A 19,823-nucleotide genomic window follows, 5' to 3' on the forward strand; every position below is an offset into this window, starting at 1 on the left:
ACTCTCCTCTTGAAGTAGCTTCTTCATTCTTTTTGTTTTTTTTGTTGGGTGTCAACTGTTTCCACCATTTGTGTCTAGTCCAACCTTCTCTTGACATCAGCTGCCCATCCTGTAAACCCCTGTGCAAGATCACCATCTTCAGATTCTTTTTTTCTGGCAACTGTATGATCTTTCTAGTGTCCCGAAGGCTCTCTTGAATTGAATTTTCCTTTGCTCTTGTTCGCCTTGTCTCGCAAACTACTCATACAGCTAACTAATCTTTTTGTTTTGCAGTGCGAATCTTTTCTCGATTCACATGCTGTGCATTGTTTCTGTATCTGTTTTCTCCCTGAGTGGCTGGGGGTAGAAATGAGGATGAGCTTTCAAATAAATGCTTCAGTACTCTGTCCCACCTGTGCATCCCTATTAACTTGGATGTTAATGCAACAATGTTATGTGAACTTGTAGACTGAAGACTACGTGGCTGCTATATATACACATCGCTGAGTGGAAAGTTTGCCAGGAAGTTTAAGGTAGCTCCCTTCTTTCTTGTAGAGTGAGCTCTTAGCTTAGTTTCCAGTTGTATGCCAGCCCCTTTGTGACACATATGGCTTGTCTGAGCTTTCTATCTTGCAACAGTGTTCTTGGTAACTGGCACTCCTTAGATCTTGCAAAAGATAAAAATAATCGTTTCCCCTTCCTGATTGGTTTTGTTCTCTCCAGGTAATACATTATTGGTCTGGCACATGCAGTGTATGCAGGACTCTTTCAGCCTGAGTCTTTGGCTATTGAGAAAAACTAGATATGTGGATTGTTTGGTTTATCTGGAAATGAGATATGACCTTCAGCACGAAGCGTGGGTTGGCGCTCACGAGTACCCTGTGTAAGGAAATGCCTCCTTGGCATGGTTGCCCCCTGACTTTTTGCCTTTGCTGATGCTATGTTTACAATTGAAAGTGTGCTGAGGCCTGCTAACCAGGCCCCAGCACCAGTGTTCTTTCCCTAACCTGTACTTTTGTATCCACAATTGGCAGACCCTGGCATCCAGATAAGTCCCTTGTAACTGGTACTTCTAGTACCAAGGGCCCTGATGCCAAGGAAGGTCTCTAAGGGCTGCAGCATGTCTTATGCCACCCTGGAGACCTCTCACTCAGCACAGACACACTGCTTGCCAGCTTGTGTGTGCTAGTGAGAACAAAACGAGTAAGTCGACATGGCAGTCCCCTCAGGGTGCCATGCCAGCCTCTCACTGCCTATGCAAGTATAGGTCAGTCACCCCTCTAGCAGGCCTTACAGCCCTAAGGCAGGGTGCACTATACCATAGGTGAGGGTACCAGTGCATGAGCATGGTACCCCTACAGTGTCTAAACAAAACCTTAGACATTGTAAGTGCAGGGTAGCCATAAGAGTATATGGTCTGGGAGTTTGTCAAACACGAACTCCACAGCACCATAATGGCTACACTGAAAACTGGGAAGTTTGGTATCAAACTTCTCAGCACAATAAATGCACACTGATGCCAGTGTACATTTTATTGCCAAATACACCCCAGAGGGCACCTTAGAGGTGCCCCCTGAAACTTAACCGACTATCTGTGTAGGCTGACTAGTTCCAGCAGCCTGCCACACTAGAGACATGTTGCTGGCCCCATGGGGAGAGTGCCTTTGTCACTCTGAGGCCAGTAACAAAGCCTGCACTGGGTGGAGATGCTAACACCTCCCCCAGGCAGGAGCTGTAACACCTGGCGGTGAGCCTCAAAGGCTCACCCCTTTGTCACAGCACCGCAGGACACTCCAGCTAGTGGAGTTGCCCGCCCCCTCCGGCCCGGCCCCCACTTTTGGCGGCAAGGCCGGAGAAAATAATGAGAATAACAAGGAGGAGTCACTGGCCAGTCAGGACAGCCCCTAAGGTGTCCTGAGCTGAGGTGACTCTAACTTTTAGAAATCCTCCATCTTGCAGATGGAGGATTCCCCCAATAGGGTTAGGATTGTGACCCCCTCCCCTTGGGAGGAGACACAAAGAGGGTGTACCCACCCTCAGGACTAGTAGCCATTGGCTACTAACCCCCAAGACCTAAACACGCCCTTAAATTTAGTATTTAAGGGCTACCCTGAACCCTAGAAAATTAGATTCCTGCGACAACAAGAAGAAGGACTGCCCAGCTGAAAACCCCTGCAGAGGAAGACCAGAAGACAACAACTGCCTTGGCTCCAGAAACTCACCGGCCTGTCTCCTGCCTTCCAAAGAATTCTGCTCCAGCGACGCCTTCCAAAGGGACCAGCGACCTCTGAATCCTCTGAGGACTGCCCTGCTTCGACGACGACCAGAAACTCTCGAGGACAGCGGACCTGCTCCAAAAAGACTGCAACTTTGTTTCAAGGAGCAGCTTTAAAGACCCCTGCAACTCCCCGCAAGAAGCGTGAGACTTGCAACACTGCACCCGGCGACCCCGACTCGGCTGGTGGAGAACCAACACCTCAGGGAGGACCCCCGGACTACTCTCCGACTGTGAGTACCAAAACCTGTCCCCCCTGAGCCCCCACAGCGCCGCCTGCAGAGGGAATCCCGAGGCTTCCCCTGACCGCGACTCTCTGAAACCTAAGTCCCGACGCCTGGAAAAGACCCTGCACCCGCAGCCCCCAGGACCTGAAGGACCGGACTTTCACTGGAGAAGTGACCCCCAGGAGTCCCTCTCCCTTGCCCAAGTGGAGGTTTCCCCGAGGAAGCCCCCCCCTTGCCTGCCTGCAGCGCTGAAGAGATCCGTTGATCTCTCATAGACTAACATTGCAAACCCGACGCTTGTTTCTACACTGCACCCGGCCGCCCCCGCGCTGCTGAGGGTGAAATTTCTGTGTGGGCTTGTGTCCCCCCCGGTGCCCTACAAAACCCCCCTGGTCTGCCCTCCGAAGACGCGGGTACTTACCTGCAAGCAGACCGGAACCGGGGCACCCCCTTCTCTCCATTCTAGCCTATGCGTTTTGGGCACCACTTTGAACTCTGCACCTGACCGGCCCTGAGCTGCTGGTGTGGTGACTTTGGGGTTGCTCTGAACCCCCAACGGTGGGCTACCTTGGACCAAGAACTGAACCCTGTAAGTGTCTTACTTACCTGGTAAAACTAACAAAAACTTACCTCCCCCAGGAACTGTGAAAATTGCACTAAGTGTCCACTTTTAAAGTAGCTATTTGTCAATAACTTGAAAAGTATACATGCAACTGAAATGATTCAAAGTTCCTAATGTACTTACCTGCAATACCTTTCAAACAAGATATTACATGTTAAATTTGAACCTGTGGTTCTTAAAATAAACTAAGAAAAGATATTTTTCTATAACAAAACCTATTGGCTGGATTTGTCTCTGAGTGTGTGTACCTCATTTATTGTCTATGTGTATGTACAACAAATGCTTAACACTACTCCTTGGATAAGCCTACTGCTCGACCACACTACCACAAAATAGAGCATTAGTATTATCTATTTTTACCACTATTTTACCTCGAAGGGGAACCCTTGGACTCTGTGCATGCTATTCCTTACTTTGAAATAGCACATACAGAGCCAACTTCCTACACCCTGTCATTGTGTATTTACAGGCATGGCTCCTGAACGGTGAGAGCTTCCAGATTGCTAGAATGCATAGAGGTGTCACTGCAAATTAAAATCCTGACTTGAGCGTATTGAGTTTTAAAGCAGACCTTTGGAGTGCTTTAAAGGGGTTCTTATCAGTTGTGTAAGCAACACGTTTAGGTGCCATATGGGTGACTATATGCACCTTGGTGGTGCTATCATATTGACCCCTTTTAGGAACCGTTTGACAGCTGCTGTAGTGAAGAAGCTTCTCCCTATGTGTCCCCTTCCATACGCCACTATTGCTGCTAGGTGTACCTTTAGTGACAAGTAGGTTAGATTGTTGTCTAGCAGATACGCAAAGTATCGGATGACTGTGGTGTCCTCTGTTGGAAGAGACCTGATTTCTAGTGCCACACTGTACATCACACCCATTTGGCTATGTAGCATTTCCCTGTTGTTGGCCTTCTTGCTTCCCTGAGGACAGACAAAATCTCCCTAGGAGGCCTGACTGTCCACCTTCTCTGTCCTCTGGAGCCATGCTGCTAGAGTGTTTGGTTCTGGTGGAGAATTTCCCACTAACATGGAAAGTGGGTTGGTAAGACACTGGCATTCTGTAGGTTGTGTGCCTTTTCTATTAGTTGTGAGAACCAGGTTTGTCTTGCTCTAGAAAACTGGCTATGCATGCAGTGCACCAATGTATGGGGGCACTATGCAGACAGTCCAGGCGAACCTGATTGGTTTACAAGGTTACAAATGACAATCGCAAAAACTCTTTTGTGGGAGTGTGGGTGAGCAGTTAAGCTTATCAGAGGGCAGTGCTAAGCATTTGCTGTATTCACTGAGGCAATAAATGAGACACACTCGAAGAAACTTGAGACCAATTGTTAGAAAAACAGGTACTTTTGATTTTTGTTTACATTATATATTTCAACACAAGAATACCATTACAAGAATAAATAGTGATGCAGTTTGAAGAGAACAAGCCAAACACTTAAAGTGACTCTAAGGTAGTAATGCAATTCTATGGAGACAAGCATATGAATTGCATTTGGGTATTCAACAGCAACATAGAGCACCAATCTTCAGGAGTTAGGGCAAATATGGGGCAACTGTCCAAAGCAGCACCAACTGGTCACCTCACTGAGCTCTGGGGGTACGGATGGAGAGGTGCCTTACGAAGCCAGGCGTTCAGTTGGTTTCAATGGGAAACAGTCCTGGAAAAAAAAGCTGCAAGAATGGACTGTAGGGCGAATCCAGCTGAACCAACAGAGGGGCTCAGTTCTTGAGATGCTGGGGGATATAGGGTAGGGAAACCTTTGGCACACTTCTCCTCGCTTCGGGGCGGCCAGCTGCAAAGGTGTCCTGAGGTGTTGGGTCTTTGTCACCAGAGACAGTCGCACAAAGAGGCTGCAGGCTGTGTTGGGGAGTCCACAATTGAGGAACCCGAGGAGGGCTTGTGTCTTAGAGGGCCTGGGGAGTACACTGGCTTAGTTGGCCCACTTCAACCCAGGTTAGGGGGGCACAAGTGCAGTGGTGCTTTCCGGTGTTGGATTTTTGGCAATCTGAAGTCCTCAAATTTGTGTGCCTGCGGGGAAGTAGGTTCACTACTTCAGAGTAGACCCTGGTGCTTCTTTAAGTTCAGGCAGTCCACACAAGCTTTTGGAGGCAGGGTAGCTGTAGGATGAGTCGACTTTGGTGCAGTTGTCAAGGACTGCAGACAGGCTGGCATCACCGGGCCAGCTAAGTAGCTGCTCCTCTATTCTTCCTTTTTGCTGCTCTATGGTGTCCTTTTTCTTCGGCCCAGAGAATCTGTCGTCTTGTGACGGGGTGCCACCTAAATACTGAATTTAGGGGCATTTAGGTGTGTGGAGGTAGGGGAGTAACCAATGAGCTACTCTTTTTTGGGGTGCCTACAACCACTATATGACCACTTCCTGTGAGGAGTGGCCATATCCCTATCCCAGAAGGCCTAGTTTCAATCAAAAACAAGATGGTGGAACCCTTCGAGCATCCACCTCAGATGGCCCACCTTAGGGGCGTGGCTAGCCCAGAGGTGGTGAACACCTACTGGCAAATTAATTTTCTGCATGTTCTGGTGGCAAAGGGCCCCAGGGCGGTGGGGGAGAGGGGAATTGGGGGTGGTTTGCATATTAAAGAAGTCAGTGCATGTGAAGTCCTAGGCATCCTGCTGGAGTAGGTGATAACACCATCCTCCGGAGCAGGCACTCTTTCTGGCCTCAGAGCACAAGCTCTTGTCTCCAGGTGGTCAGAAACACCTGTGGTGGCAGACTGGTGGGTACCAGTCAGCCAGCACACTAAGGGCCTAGCAGGCTTCAGGGGGCACCTCTAAGGTGCCCTCTAGGTGCACGTCTTAATAAATCCAAGGCTGGATAACGTAGCTGGGGAACCCGTAATGATTAGTGTACCTTAAGGTGGCTTCCCTGTTCACTTGCAAAAACCAGTAATCGAACTAGATGCCCTGTCTATGACAAAGCGCAGAAACCTCTCGTGTCTTAGGTTCATTGAGATGTGCAGATGGGTGTCATTCAGGTTTATGGTCAGCAAGTAATCTGCCACCCAGATTTGTGGGATTACTTCTAAAATGTTATCTTGAATGTCTGTCTTTAGGAAGCGGAGGTCTAGTATTGGTCATAACGATTTGTCTGGTTTTGGGACCAAGAAGTTTAAGGTCTGAAGAGAAAGTAGTTTGCTTTGCTGTAGGAAGTTGGCTCTGTATGCACTATTTCAAAGTAAGGAATAGTATGCACAGAGTCCAAGGGTTCCCCTTAGAGGTAAGATAGTGGCAAAAAGAGATAATACTAATGCTCTATTTTGTGGTAGTGTGGTCGAGCAGTAGGCTTATCAAAGGAGTAGTGTTAAGCATTTGTTGTACACAAACAAGCAATAAATGAGGAACACACACTCAGAGACAATTCCAGGCCAATAGGTTTTTGTTATAGAAAAATATATTTTCTTAGTTTATTTTAAGAACCACAGGTTAAAATTCTACATGTAATATCTCATCTGAAAGGTATTGCAGGTAAGTACTTTAGGAGCTTTGAATAATCACAATAGCATATATACTTTTTACACAAAACACATATAGCTATTTCAAAAGTGGACACTTAGTGCAATTTTCAACAGTTCCTGGGGGAGGTAAGTTATTGTTAGTTCTTGCAGGTAAGTAAACCACCTACGGGGTTCAAATTGGGGTCCAAGGTAGCCCACCATTGGGGGTTCAGAGCAACCCCAAAGTCACCACACCAGCAGCTCAGGGCCGGTCAGGTGCAGAGTTCAAAGTGGTGCCCAAAACACTTAGGCTTCAATGGAGAAGGGGGTGCCCCGGTTCCAGTCTGCCAGCAGGTAAGTACCCGCGTCTTCGGAGGGCAGACCAGGGGGGTTTTGTAGGGCACCGGGGGGGGGGGGGGGGGGGGGGGGGGGGTACACAGGCTCATACAAAAAGTATACCCTCAGCAGCACTGGGGCGGCCGGGTGCAGTGTGCAAACATGCGTCGGGTTTTCAATAGGTTTCAATGAGAGACCAAGGGGTCTCTTCAGCGGTGCAGGCAGGCAAAGGGGGGCTCCTCGGGGTAGCCACCACCTGGGCAAGGGAGAGGGCCTCCTGGGGGTCACTCCTGAACTGGAGTTCCGATCCTTTAGGTCGTGGGGGCTACGGGTGCAGGGTCTTTTCAAGGCGTCGGGATTTCAGAGTCAGGCAGTCGCGGTTAGGGGGAGCCTCGGGATTCCCTCTGCAGGCGTCGCTGTGGGGGCTCAGGGGGGACAACTTTGGTTACTCACAGTCTCGGAGTCGCCGGAGGGTCCTCCCTGAGGTGTTGTTTCTCCACCAGTTGAGTCGGGGTCGCCGGGTGCAGTGTTGCAAGTCTCACGCTTCTTGCGGGGATTGCAGGGGTCTTTAAATCTGCTCCTCTGGATACAAAGTTGCAGTCTTTGTTGAACAGGGCCGCTGTTCTCGGGAGTTTCTTGGTCTTTTGGAAGCAGGGCAGTCCTCTGAGGATTCAGAGGTCGCTGGTCCCGGGGAAAGCGTCGCTAAAGCAGTTTTCTTCTGAAGGAGGGAGACAGGCCGGTAGGGCTGGGGCCAAAGCAGTTGGTGTCTTCTTCTCTGCAGGGTTATTCAGCTCAGCAGTCCTCTTCTTCTTTAAGTTGCAGGAATCTAAATTCTTAGGTTCAGGGGGAGCCCTTAAATACTAAATTTAAGGGCGTGTTTAGGTCTGGGGGGTTAGTAGCCAATGGCTACTAGCCCTGAGGGTGGGTACACCCTCTTTGTGCCTCCTCCCAAGGGGAGGGGGTCACATTCCTATCCCTATTGGGGGAATCCTCCATCTGCAAGATGGAGGATTTCTAAAAGTTAGAGTCACTTCAGCTCAGGGCACCTTAGGGGCTGTCCTGACTGGCCAGTGACTCCTCTTTGTTTCTCTCATTAATTCCTCCGGCCTTGCCGCCAAAAGTGGGGCCGTGGCCAGAGGGGGCGGGCAACTCCACTAGCTGGAGTGCCCTGTGGTGCTGGAACAAAGGGTGTGAGCCTTTGAGGCTCAACGCCAGGTGTTACAGCTCCTGCCTGGGGGAGGTGATAGCATCTCCATCCAGTGCAGGCTTTGTTACTGGCCACAGAGTGACAAAGGCACTCTCCCCATGTGGCCAGCAACATGTCTCGAGTGTGGCAGGCTGCTAAAACCAGTCAGCCTTCACGGGTAGTTGGTTAAGGTTTCAGGGGGCACCTCTAAGGTGCCCTCTGGGGTGTATTTCACAATAAAATGTACACTGGCATCAGTGTGCATTTATTGTGCTGAGAAGTTTGATACCAAACTTCCCAGTTTTCAGTGTAGCCATTTGTAAGGAAATGCCTCCTTGGCATGGTTACCCCCCTGATTTTTTGCCTTTGCTGATGCTATGTTTTGAATTGAAAGTGTGCTGAGGCCTGCTAACCAGGCCCCAGCACCAGTGTTCTTTCCCTAACCTGTACTTTGATTCCACAATTGGCACACCCTGGCATCCAGGTAAGTCCCTTGTAACTGGTACCCCTGGTACCAAGGGCCCTGATGCCAGGGAAGGTCTCGAAGGGCTGCAGAAAATCTTATGCCACCCTGGGGACCCCTCACTCAGCACAGACACAATGCTTACCAGCTTGTGTGTGCTGGTGAGAACAAAACGAGTAAGTCGACATGGCACTCCACTCAGGGTGCCATGCCAACCTCACACTGCCTATGCAGTATAGATAAGTCACCCCTCTAGTAGGCCTTACAGCCCTAAGGCAGGGTGCACTATACCATAGGTGAGGGCACCAGTACATCAGTACTGTGCCCCTACAGTGTCTAAGCCAAACCTTAGACATTGTAAGTGCAGGGTAGCCATAAGAGTATATGGTCTGGGAGTCTGTCAAACACGGACTCCACAGCACCATAATGGCTACACTGAAAACTGGGAAGTTTGGTATCAAACTTCTCAGCACAATAAATGCACACTGATGCCAGTGTACATTTTATTGTGAAATACACCCCAGAGGGCACCTTAGAGGTGCCCCCTGAAACCTTAACCGACTATCTGTGTAGGCTGACTGGTTCCAGCAGCCTGCCACAACCGAGACATGTTGCTGGCCCCATGGGGAGAGTGCCTTTGTCACTCTGAGGCCAGTAACAAAGCCTGCACTGGGTGGAGATGCTAACACCTCCCCCAGGCAGGAGCTGTAACACCGGGCGGTGAGCCTCAAAGGCTTACCCCCTTTGTTCCAGCACCACAGGGCACTCCAGCTAGTGGAGTTGCCCGCCCCCTCCGGTCACGGCCCCACTTTTGGCGGCAAGGCCGGAGGAGATAATGAGAATAACAAGGAGTCGTCACTGGCCAGTCAGGACAGCCCCTAAGGTGTCCTGAGCTGAAGTGACTAACTTTTAGCAATCCTCCATCTTGCAGATGGAGGATTCCCCCAATAGGGATAGGAATGTGACCCCCTCCCCTTGGGAGGAGGCACAAAGAGGGTGTACCCACCCTCAGGGCTAGTAGCCATTGGCTACTAACCCCCAGACCTAAACACGCCCTTAAATTTAGTATTTAAGAGCTTCCCTGAACCTAAGAATTTAGATTCCTGAAACTACAAGAAGAAGAGGACTGCTGAGCTGAAAAACCCCTGCAGAAGAAGAACAGAAGACACCAACTGCTTTGGCCCCAGTCCTACCGGCCTGTCTCCTGCCTTCCAAAGAAACCTGCTCCAGCGACGCTTTCCAAAGGACCAGCGACCTCTGAATCCTCAGAGGACTGCGCTGCTTCAAGAAAGACAAGAAACTCCAGAGGACAGCGGCCCTGCTCCAAAAAGACTGCAACTTTCTTTCAAGGGAGCAGATTTAAAGACCCCTGCAACTCCCCGCAAGAAGCGTGAGACTTGCAACACTGCACCCGGCGACCCCGACTCGACTGGTGGAGAACCAACACCTCAGGGAGGACCCTCCGGCGACTCCAAGACCATGAGTAACCAAAGTTGTCCCCCTGACCCCCCCACAGCGACGCCTGCAGAGGGAATCCCGAGGCTCCCCCTGACCGCGACTGCCTGAACTCTAATTTCCCGATGGCTGGAAAAGACCTTGCACCCGCAGCCCCCAGCACCTGAAGGATCGGAACTCCAGGGCAGGAGTGACCCCCAGGAGGCCCTCTCCCTTGTCCAGGTGGTGGCTACCCCGAGGAGCCCCCCCCCTTTGCCTGCCTGCATCGCTGAAGAGACCCCCTTGGTCTCCCATTGATTTACATTGCGAACCCGACGCTTGTTTGCACACTGCACACGGCCGCCCCCGAGCTGCTGAGGGTGTACTTTTTGTGTGGACTTGTGTCCCCCCCGGTGCCCTACAAAACCCCCCTGGTCTGCCCTCCGAAGACGCGGGTACGTACCTGCTGGCAGACTGGAACCGGGGCACCCCCTTCTCTCCATTGAAGCCTATGCGTTTTGGGCACCACTTTGAACTCTGCACCTGACCGGCCCTGAGCTGCTGGTGTGGTGACTTTGGGGTTGCTCTGAACCCCCAACGGTGGGCTACCTTGGACCCCAATCTCAACCCCGTAGGTGGTTTACTTACCAGCTAAAACTAACAATACTTTACCTCCCCCCAGGAACTGTGAAAATTGCAGTGTCCACTTTTAAAACAGCTTATTGTGTTTTATGTAAAAAGTATACATGCTAATGTAATGATTCAAAATTCCTAAAGTACTTACCTGCAATACATTTCAAATGAGATATTACATGTAGAATTTGAACCTGTGGTTCTTAAAATAAACTAAGAAAAGATATTTTTCTATAACAAAACCTATTGGCTGGATTTGTCTCCGAGTGTGTGTTCCTCATTTATTGCCTGTGTGTATGTACAACAAATGCTTAACACTACTCCTTTGATAAGCCTACTGCTCGACCACACTACCACAAAATAGAGCATTAGTATTATCTCTTTTTGCCACTATCTTACCTCTAAGGGGAACCCTTGGACTCTGTGCATACTATTCCTTACTTTGAAATAGTGCATACAGAGCCAACTTCCTACATTGGTGGATCAGCGGTGGGGTACAAGACTTTGCATTTGCTGGACTACTCAGCCAATACCTGATCACACAACAAATTCCAAAAATTGTCATTAAAAATAGATTTTTGCAATTTGAACTATTTTTCTAAATTCTTAAAAGTCCTGCTAGGGCCTTGTGTTAGTCCCTGTTTAGCATTTCTTTTAGTGTTTAAAAGGTTGGTGAAAGTTTGAATTAGATTCTAGAACTAGTTTTTAGATTCCTAAAAAGTATTCCAACTTTTAGAAGCATAATGTCTAGTACAGATGTGAATGTGGTCGAACTCGACACCACACCTTACCTCCATCTTAAGATGAGGGAGCTAAGGTCACTCTGTAAAATAAACAAAATAACAATGGGCCCCAGACCTTCCAAACTACAGCTCCAGGAGCTGTTGGCAGAGTTTGAAAAGGCCAACCCCTCTGAGGATGGCAAGACAGAGGATGATGATAGTGACTTGGAGGGAGATTCCCCCCTACCAGTCCTATTTAGGGAGAACAGGGCCTCTCAAGCATTGACTCCAAACATAATAGTCAGAGATGCTGCTTCCCTCACAGGAGGGACCAACATCTCTGAAATCACTGAGGATAACTCCAGTGAAGAGGACATCCAGTTAGCCAGGATGGCCAAAAGATTGGCTTTGGAAAGACAGATCCTAGCCATAAAAAGGGAAAGACAAGAGATGGGCCTAGGACCCATCAATGGTGGCAGCAACATAAATAGGGTCAGAGATTCTCCTGACATGTTGAAAATCCCTAAAGGGATTGTAACTAAATATGAAGATGGTGATGACATCACCAAATGGTTCACAGCTTTTGAGAGGGCTTGTGTAACCAGAAAAGTGAACAAATCTCACTGGGGTGCTCTCCTTTGGGAAATGTTCACAGGAAAGTGTAGGGATAGACTCCTCACACTCTCTGGAAAAGATGCAGAATCTTATGACCTCATGAAGGGTACCCTGATTGAGGGCTTTGGATTCTCCACTGAGGAGTATAGGATTAGATTCAGGGGGGCTCAAAAATCCTCGAGCCAGACCTGGGTTGACTTTGTAGACTACTCAGTAAAAACACTAGATGGTTGGATTCAAGGCAGTGGTGTAAGTAATTATGATGGGCTGTACAATTTATTTGTGAAAGAACACCTATTAAGTAATTGTTTCAATGATAAACTGCATCAGCATCTGGTAGACCTAGGACCAATTTCTCCCCAAGAATTGGGAAAGAAGGCGGACCATTGGGTCAAGACTAGGGTGTCCAAAACTTCCACAGGGGGTGACCAAAAGAAAGGGGTCACAAAACCTCCCCAGGGGAAGGGTGGCGAGACAGCCAAAAACAAAAATAGTAAAGAGTCTTCTACAGGCCCCCAAAAACCTGCACACGAGGGTGGGCCCAGAGCCTCTTCATAAACCAATTTTGGGTACAAGGGTAAAAACTTTGATCCCAAAAAGGCCTGGTGTTGTAGCTGTAATCAGCCTGGACACCAAACTGGAGACAAGGCCTGTCCCCAGAAAAATACCACTTCTAACTCCACTCCAGCTAAAACTGGAATGGCCAGTCTCCAAGTGGGATCAACAGTGTGCCCAGAGCAAATCAGGTGTCACACTGAAGCTACATTAGTCTCTGAGCGTGGGGTGGATTTAGCCACACTGGCTGCCTGGCCTCCTAACATGCAAAAATACAGGCAGCAGCTCTTAATTAATGGGACAAGTGTAGAAGGCCTGAGGGATACAGGTGTCAGTGTCACCATGGTGACAGAGAAACTGGTTTCCCCTGGTCAATACCTGGCTGGACAAACTTATCCAGTCACCAACGCTGACAATCAGACTAAAGTACATCCCATGGCTATGGTAACTTTAGAGTGGGGAGGGGTCAATGGCCTGAAACAGGTGGTGGTCTCCTCAAATATCCCAGTAGACTGTTTGCTTGGAAATGACCTGGAGCATGGGCTGAGGTAGAACTAAAAACCCATACAGCCATGCTGGGTATCCCTGAACTGGTGTGTGTCAAGACAAGGGCACAGTGCAAGGCTCAGGGTGAAAAAGTAGAGCTGGAGTCTGGAAAAAGGGCCCAGCCTACCAAGAGACAAGGAAAGTCAGCTGGGAAACCAACTGCAACACAACAACAAAAAGAGAACCTCTCTTCTCAGGAAGAAGTTCTGCCCTCTGAGGGAACTGAGCCTATGGAGCTGGAACCTTATCAGGTTGAGCTCTTGGGCCCAGGGGGACCCTCAAGGGAAGAGTTGTGTAAGGGACAAGAAACCTGTCCCTCTCTTGAAGGCCTTAGGCAGCAAGCTGCTGAAGAGTCCAATGGCAAGAAAACTGGAACACATAGTGTCTATTGGGAAGATGGACTCCTGTACACTGAGGCAAGAGATCCCAAACCTGGTGCCACTAGGAGAGTGGTAGTGCCTCAGGGGTTCAGAGAGTTTATTCTGAACTTAGCCCATGATATTCCCCTTGCTGGGCATTTGGGACAAACCAAGACGTGGGAGAGGTTAGTCAACCACTTCTACTGGCCCAACATGTCCCAGAAAGTTAAGGAGTTTTGTGTCTCCTGTACCACCTGTCAAGCCAGTGGTAAGACAGGTGGGCATCCAAAGGCCCCCCTCATTCCACTTCCAGTGGTGGGGTCCCCTTTGAAAGAGTGGGTGTGGACATAGTGGGTCCACTTGAACCTCCCACAGCCTCAGGAAATATGTACATCCTAGTAGTAGTGTATCATGCTACTAGGTATCCTGAAGCTATTCCCCTTAGGTCGACTACTGCCCCTGCAGTAGCCAAGGCCCTCATTGGTATCTTTACCAGAGTGGGCTTCCCTAAGGAGGTGGTGTCTGACAGAGGTACCAACTTCATGTCAGCATACCTGAAACACATGTGGAATGAGTGCGGAGTGACTTATAAATTCACTACACCCTATCATCCACAAACTAATGGCCTTGTTGAGAGATTCAACAAGACATTAAAGGGCATGATCATGGGGCTCCCAGAGAAAATCAAAAGGAGATGGGATGTCCTCCTGCCATGTCTGCTCTTCGCTTACAGAGAGGTGCCTCAGAAGGGAGTAGGGTTCTCACCCTTTGAACTTCTGTTTGGCCACCCTGTAAGGGGACCACTTGCTCTTGTTAAAGAAGGCTGGGAGAGACCTCTTCATGAGCCTAAACAAGACATAGTGGACTATGTACTTGGCCTTCGCTCAAGGATGGCAGAGTACATGGAAAAGGCAAGTAAAAACCTTGAGGCCAGCCAACAGCTCCAGAAGTTTTGGTATGACCAAAAGGCTGCACTGGTTGAATTTCAACCAGGGCAGAAAGTCTGGGATTTGGAGCCTGTGGCTCCCAGGGCACTTCAGGAGAAATGGAATGGCCCTTACCCAGTGCTAAAGAGGAAGAGTCAGGTCACCTACCTGGTAGACCTGGGCACAAGCAGGAGCCCCAAGAGGGTGATCCATGTGAACCGCCTTAAGCTCTTCCATGACAGGGCTGATGTAAATCTGTTAATGGTAACAGATGATGATCAGGAAGCTGAGAGTGAGCCTCTCCCTGATCTTCTGTCATCAAACCCTAATGATGGCTCAGTAGATGGAGTGATCTATTCAGACACCCTCTCTGGCCAACAGCAATCTGACTGTAGGACCTTCCTGTAGCAGTTTGCGGAGCTCTTTTCCCTAACCCCTGGTCAGACACACCTGTGTACCCATGATGTGGACACAGGAGACAGCATGCCTGTCAAAAACAAAATATTCAGACAGTCTGATCAAGTTAAGGAAAGCATCAAGGTGGAAGTCCACAAGATGCTGGAATTGGGAGTAATTGAGCACTCTGACAGCCCCTGGGCTAGCCCAGTGGTCTTAGTCCCCAAACCTCACACCAAAGATGGAAAGAGAGAGATGAGGTTTTGTGTGGACTACAGAGGACTTAATTCTGTCACCAAGACAGATGCCCATCCCATTCCTAGAGCTGATAGACAAATTAGGTGCTGCCAAATTATTAAGTACCATTGACTTAACAGCAGGGTACTGGCAAATCAAAATGGCACCTGGAGCAAAACAAAAGACAGCATTCTCCACACCTGATGGGCATTATCAGTTCACTGTTATGCCCTTTGGTTTAAAGAATGCCCCTGCCACCTTCCAAAGGTTGGTGAATCAAGTCCTTGCTGGCTTGGAGTCCTTTAGTGCAGCTTATCTTGATGATATTGCTGTCTTTAGCTCCAACTGGCAGGATCACCTGGTCCACCTGAAGAAGGTTTTGAAGGCTCTGCAATCTGCAGGCCTCTCTATCAAGGCATCCAAATGCCAGATAGGGCAGGGAACTGTGGTTTACTTGGGACACCTTGTAGGTGGAGGCCAAGTTCAGCCACTCCAGCCTAAGATCCAGACTATTCTGGACTGGGCAGCTCCAAAAACCCAGACCCAAGTCAGGGCATTCCTTGGCTTGACTGGGTACTATAGGAGGTTTGTGAAGGGATATGGATCCATTGTGACAACCCTCACAGAACTCACCTCCAAGAAAATGCCCAAGAAAGTAAACTGGACGGTAGAATGCCAACAGGCGTTTGACACCCTGAAACAAGCAATGTGCACAGCACCAGTTCTAAAAGCTCCAGATTACTCCAAGCACTTCATTGTGCAGACAGATGCCTCTGAACATTGGATAGGGGCAGTTTTGTCCCAAACAAATGATGATGGCCTTGACCAGCCTGTTGCTTTCATTAGCAGGAGGTTACTCCCCAGGGAGCAGCGTTGGAGTGCCATTGAGAGGGAGGCCTTTGCTGTGGTTTGGTCCCTGAAGAAGCTGAGACCATACCTCTTTGGTACTCACTTCCTAGTTCAGACTGACCACAGACCTCTCAGATGGCTGATGCAAATGAAAGGTGAAAATCCAAAACTGTTGAGGTGGTCCATCTCCCTACAGGGAATGGACTTCATAGTGGAACACAGACCTGGGACTGCCCATGCCAATGCAGATGGTCTTTCCAGGTTCTTCCACTTAGAAAATGAAGACTCTCTTGGGAAAGGTTAGTCTCATCCTCTTTCGTTTGGGGGGGAGGGGAGGTTGTGTAAGGAAATGCCTCCTTGGCATGGTTACTGTAAGGAAATGCCTCCTTGGCATGGTTGCCCCCTGACTTTTTGCCTTTGCTGATGCTATGTTTACAATTGAAAGTGTGCTGAGGCCTGCTAACCAGGCCCCAGCACCAGTGTTCTTTCCCTAACCTGTACTTTTGTATCCACAATTGGCAGACCCTGGCATCCAGATAAGTCCCTTGTAACTGGTACTTCTAGTACCAAGGGCCCTGATGCCAAGGAAGGTCTCTAAGGGCTGCAGCATGTCTTATGCCACCCTGGAGACCTCTCACTCAGCACAGACACACTGCTTACCAGCTTGTGTGTGCTAGTGAGGACAAAACGAGTAAGTCGACATGGCACTCCCCTCAGGGTGCCATGCCAGCCTCTCACTGCCTATGCAGTATAGGTAAGACACCCCTCTAGCAGGCCTTACAGCCCTAAGGCAGGGTGCACTATACCATAGGTGAGGGTACCAGTGCATGAGCATGGTACCCCTACAGTGTCTAAACAAAACCTTAGACATTGTAAGTGCAGGGTAGCCATGAGAGTATATGGTCTGGGAGTCTGTCAAACACGAACTCCACAGCACCATAATGGCTACACTGAAAACTGGGAAGTTTGGTATCAAACTTCTCAGCACAATAAATGCACTCTGATGCCAGTGTACATTTTATTGTAAAATACACCACAGAGGGCACCTTAGAGGTGCCCCCTGAAACTTAACCGACTATCTGTGTAGGCTGACTAGTTTTAGCAGCCTGCCACAAACCGAGACATGTTGCTGGCCCCATGGGGAGAGTGCCTTTGTCACTCTGAGGCCAGTAACAAAGCCTGCACTGGGTGGAGATGCTAACACCTCTCCCAGGCAGGAATTGTCACACCTGGCGGTGAGCCTCAAAGGCTCACCTCCTTTGTGCCAACCCAGCAGGACACTCCAGCTAGTGGAGTTGCCCGCCCCCTCCGGCCAGGCCCCACTTTTGGCGGCAAGGCCGGAGAAAATAATGAGAAAAACAAGGAGGAGTCACTGGCCAGTCAGGACAGCCCCTAAGGTGTCCTGAGCTGAGGTGACTCTAACTTTTAGAAATCCTCCATCTTGCAGATGGAGGATTCCCCCAATAGGGTTAGGATTGTGACCCCCTCCCCTTGGGAGGAGGCACAAAGAGGGTGTACCCACCCTCAGGGCTAGTAGCCATTGGCTACTAACCCCCCAGACCTAAACACGCCCTTAAATTTAGTATTTAAGGGCTACCCTGAACCCTAGAAAATCAGATTCCTGCAACAAGAAGAAGGACTGCCCAGCTGAAAACCCCTGCAGCGGAAGACCAGAAGACGACAACTGCCTTGGCTCCAGAAACTCACCGGCCTGTCTCCTGCCTTCCAAAGATCCTGCTCCAGCGACGCCTTCCGAAGGGACCAGCGACCTCGACATCCTCTGAGGACTGCCCCTGCTTCGAAAAGACAAGAAACTCCCGAGGACAGCGGACCTGCTCCAAGAAAAGCTGCAACTTTGTTTCCAGCAACTTTAAAGATCCCTGCAAGCTCCCCGCAAGAAGCGTGAGACTTGCAACACTGCACCCGGCGACCCCGACTCGACTGGTGGCGATCCAACACCTCAGGAGGGACCCCAGGACTACTCTGATACTGTGAGTACCAAAACCTGTCCCCCCTGAGCCCCCACAGCGCCGCCTGCAGAGGGAATCCCGAGGCTTCCCCCTGACCGCGACTCTTTTGAACCTAAAGTCCCGACACCTGGGAGAGACCCTGCACCCGCAGCCCCCAGGACCTGAAGGACCGGACTTTCACTGGAGAAGTGACCCCCAGGAGTCCCTCTCCCTTGCCCAAGTGGAGGTTTCCCCGAGGAATCCCCCCCTTGCCTACCTGCAGCGCGGAAGAGATCCCGAGATCTCTCATAGACTAACATTGCGAACCCGACGCTTGTTTCTACACTGCACCCGGCCGCCCCCCGCGCCGCTGAGGGTGAAATTTCTGTGTGGACTTGTGTCCCCCCCGGTGCCCTACAAAACCCCCCTGGTCTGCCCTCCGAAGACGCGGGTACTTACCTGCAAGCAGACCGGAACCGGGGCACCCCCTTCTCTCCATTCTAGCCTATGTGTTTTGGGCACCACTTTGGACTCTGCACCTGACCGGCCCTGAGCTGCTGGTGTGGTGACTTTGGGGTTGCTCTGAACCCCCAACGGTGGGCTACCTTGGACCAAGAACTGAGCCCTGTAAGTGTCTTACTTACCTGGTTAATCTAACAAATACTTACCTCCCCTAGGAACTGTGAAAATTGCACTAAGTGTCCACTTTTAAAACAGCTATTTGTCAATAACTTGAAAAGTATACATGCAATTTTGATGATTTGAAGTTCCTAAAGTACTTACCTGCAATACCTTTCGAATGAGATATTACATGTAGAATTTGAACCTGTGGTTCTTAAAATAAACTAAGAAAAGATATTTGTCTATATAAAAACCTATTGGCTGGATTTGTCTCTGAGTGTGTGAACCTCATTTATTGTCTTGTGTATGTACAGCAAATGCTTAACACTACTCCTTGGATAAGCCTACTGCTCGACCACACTACCACAAAATAGAGCATTAGTATTATCTCTTTTTACCACTATTTTACCTCTAAGGGGAACCCTTGGACTCTGTGCATGCTATTCCTTACTTTGAAATAGCACATACAGAGCCAACTTCCTACATTGGTGGATCAGCGGTGGGGTACAAGACTTTGCATTTGCTGGACTACTCAGCCAATACCTGATCACACGACAAATTCAAAAATTGTCATTAGAAATTGATTTTTGCAATTTGAAAAGTTTTCTAAATTCTTAAAAGTCCTGCTAGGGCCTTGTGTGTTAAGTCCCTGTTTAGCATTGTCTTTTAGAGTTTAAAAGTTTGTTAAAAGTTTGAAATTAGATTCTAGAAACAGTTGTAGATTCTTAAAAGTATTCCAACTTTTAGAAACAAAATGTCTAGCACAGATGTGACTGTGGTGGAACTCGACACCACACCTTACCTCCATCTTAAGATGAGGGAGCTAAGGTCACTCTGTAAAATAAAGAAAATAACAATGGGCCCCAAACCTACCAAAATACAGCTCCAGGAGCTTTTGGCAGAGTTTGAAAAGGCCAACCCCTCTGAGGGTGGCAACTCAGAGGAAGAGGATAGTGACTTGGAGGACAATTCCCCCCTACCAATCCTATCTAGGGAGAACAGGGTCCCTCAAACCCTGACTCCAAAAATAATAGTCAGAGATGCTGGTTCCCTCACAGGAGAGACCAACACCTCTGAAATCACTGAGGATAGCCCCAGTGAAGAGGACATCCAGTTAGCCAGGATGGCCAAAAGATTGGCTTTGGAAAGACAGATCCTAGCCATAGAGAGGGAAAGACAAGAGATGGGCCTAGGACCCATCAATGGTGGCAGCAACATAAATAGGGTCAGAGATTCTCCTGACATGTTGAAAATCCCTAAAGGGATTGTAACTAAATATGAAGATGGTGATGACATCACCAAATGGTTCACAGCTTTTGAGAGGGCTTGTGTAACCAGAAAAGTGAACAGATCTCACTGGGGTGCTCTCCTTTGGGAAATGTTCACAGGAAAGTGTAGGGATAGACTCCTCACACTCTCTGGACAAGATGCAGAATCC

General features: G+C 49.2%; 1 protein-coding gene across 3 annotated transcripts in view; it reads right to left on the reverse strand.

Annotated features, from left to right (window-relative positions):
* TRIM33 (tripartite motif containing 33) overlaps positions 1–19,823 on the reverse strand; it is a 502,696-nt gene that overhangs the window by 362,777 nt on the left and 120,096 nt on the right. The gene's annotated exons all lie outside the window — the stretch shown is intronic.

Source organism: Pleurodeles waltl, unplaced genomic scaffold (assembly GCF_031143425.1).
Source record: "Pleurodeles waltl isolate 20211129_DDA unplaced genomic scaffold, aPleWal1.hap1.20221129 scaffold_119, whole genome shotgun sequence".
Lineage (NCBI taxonomy): Eukaryota > Metazoa > Chordata > Amphibia > Caudata > Salamandridae > Pleurodeles > Pleurodeles waltl.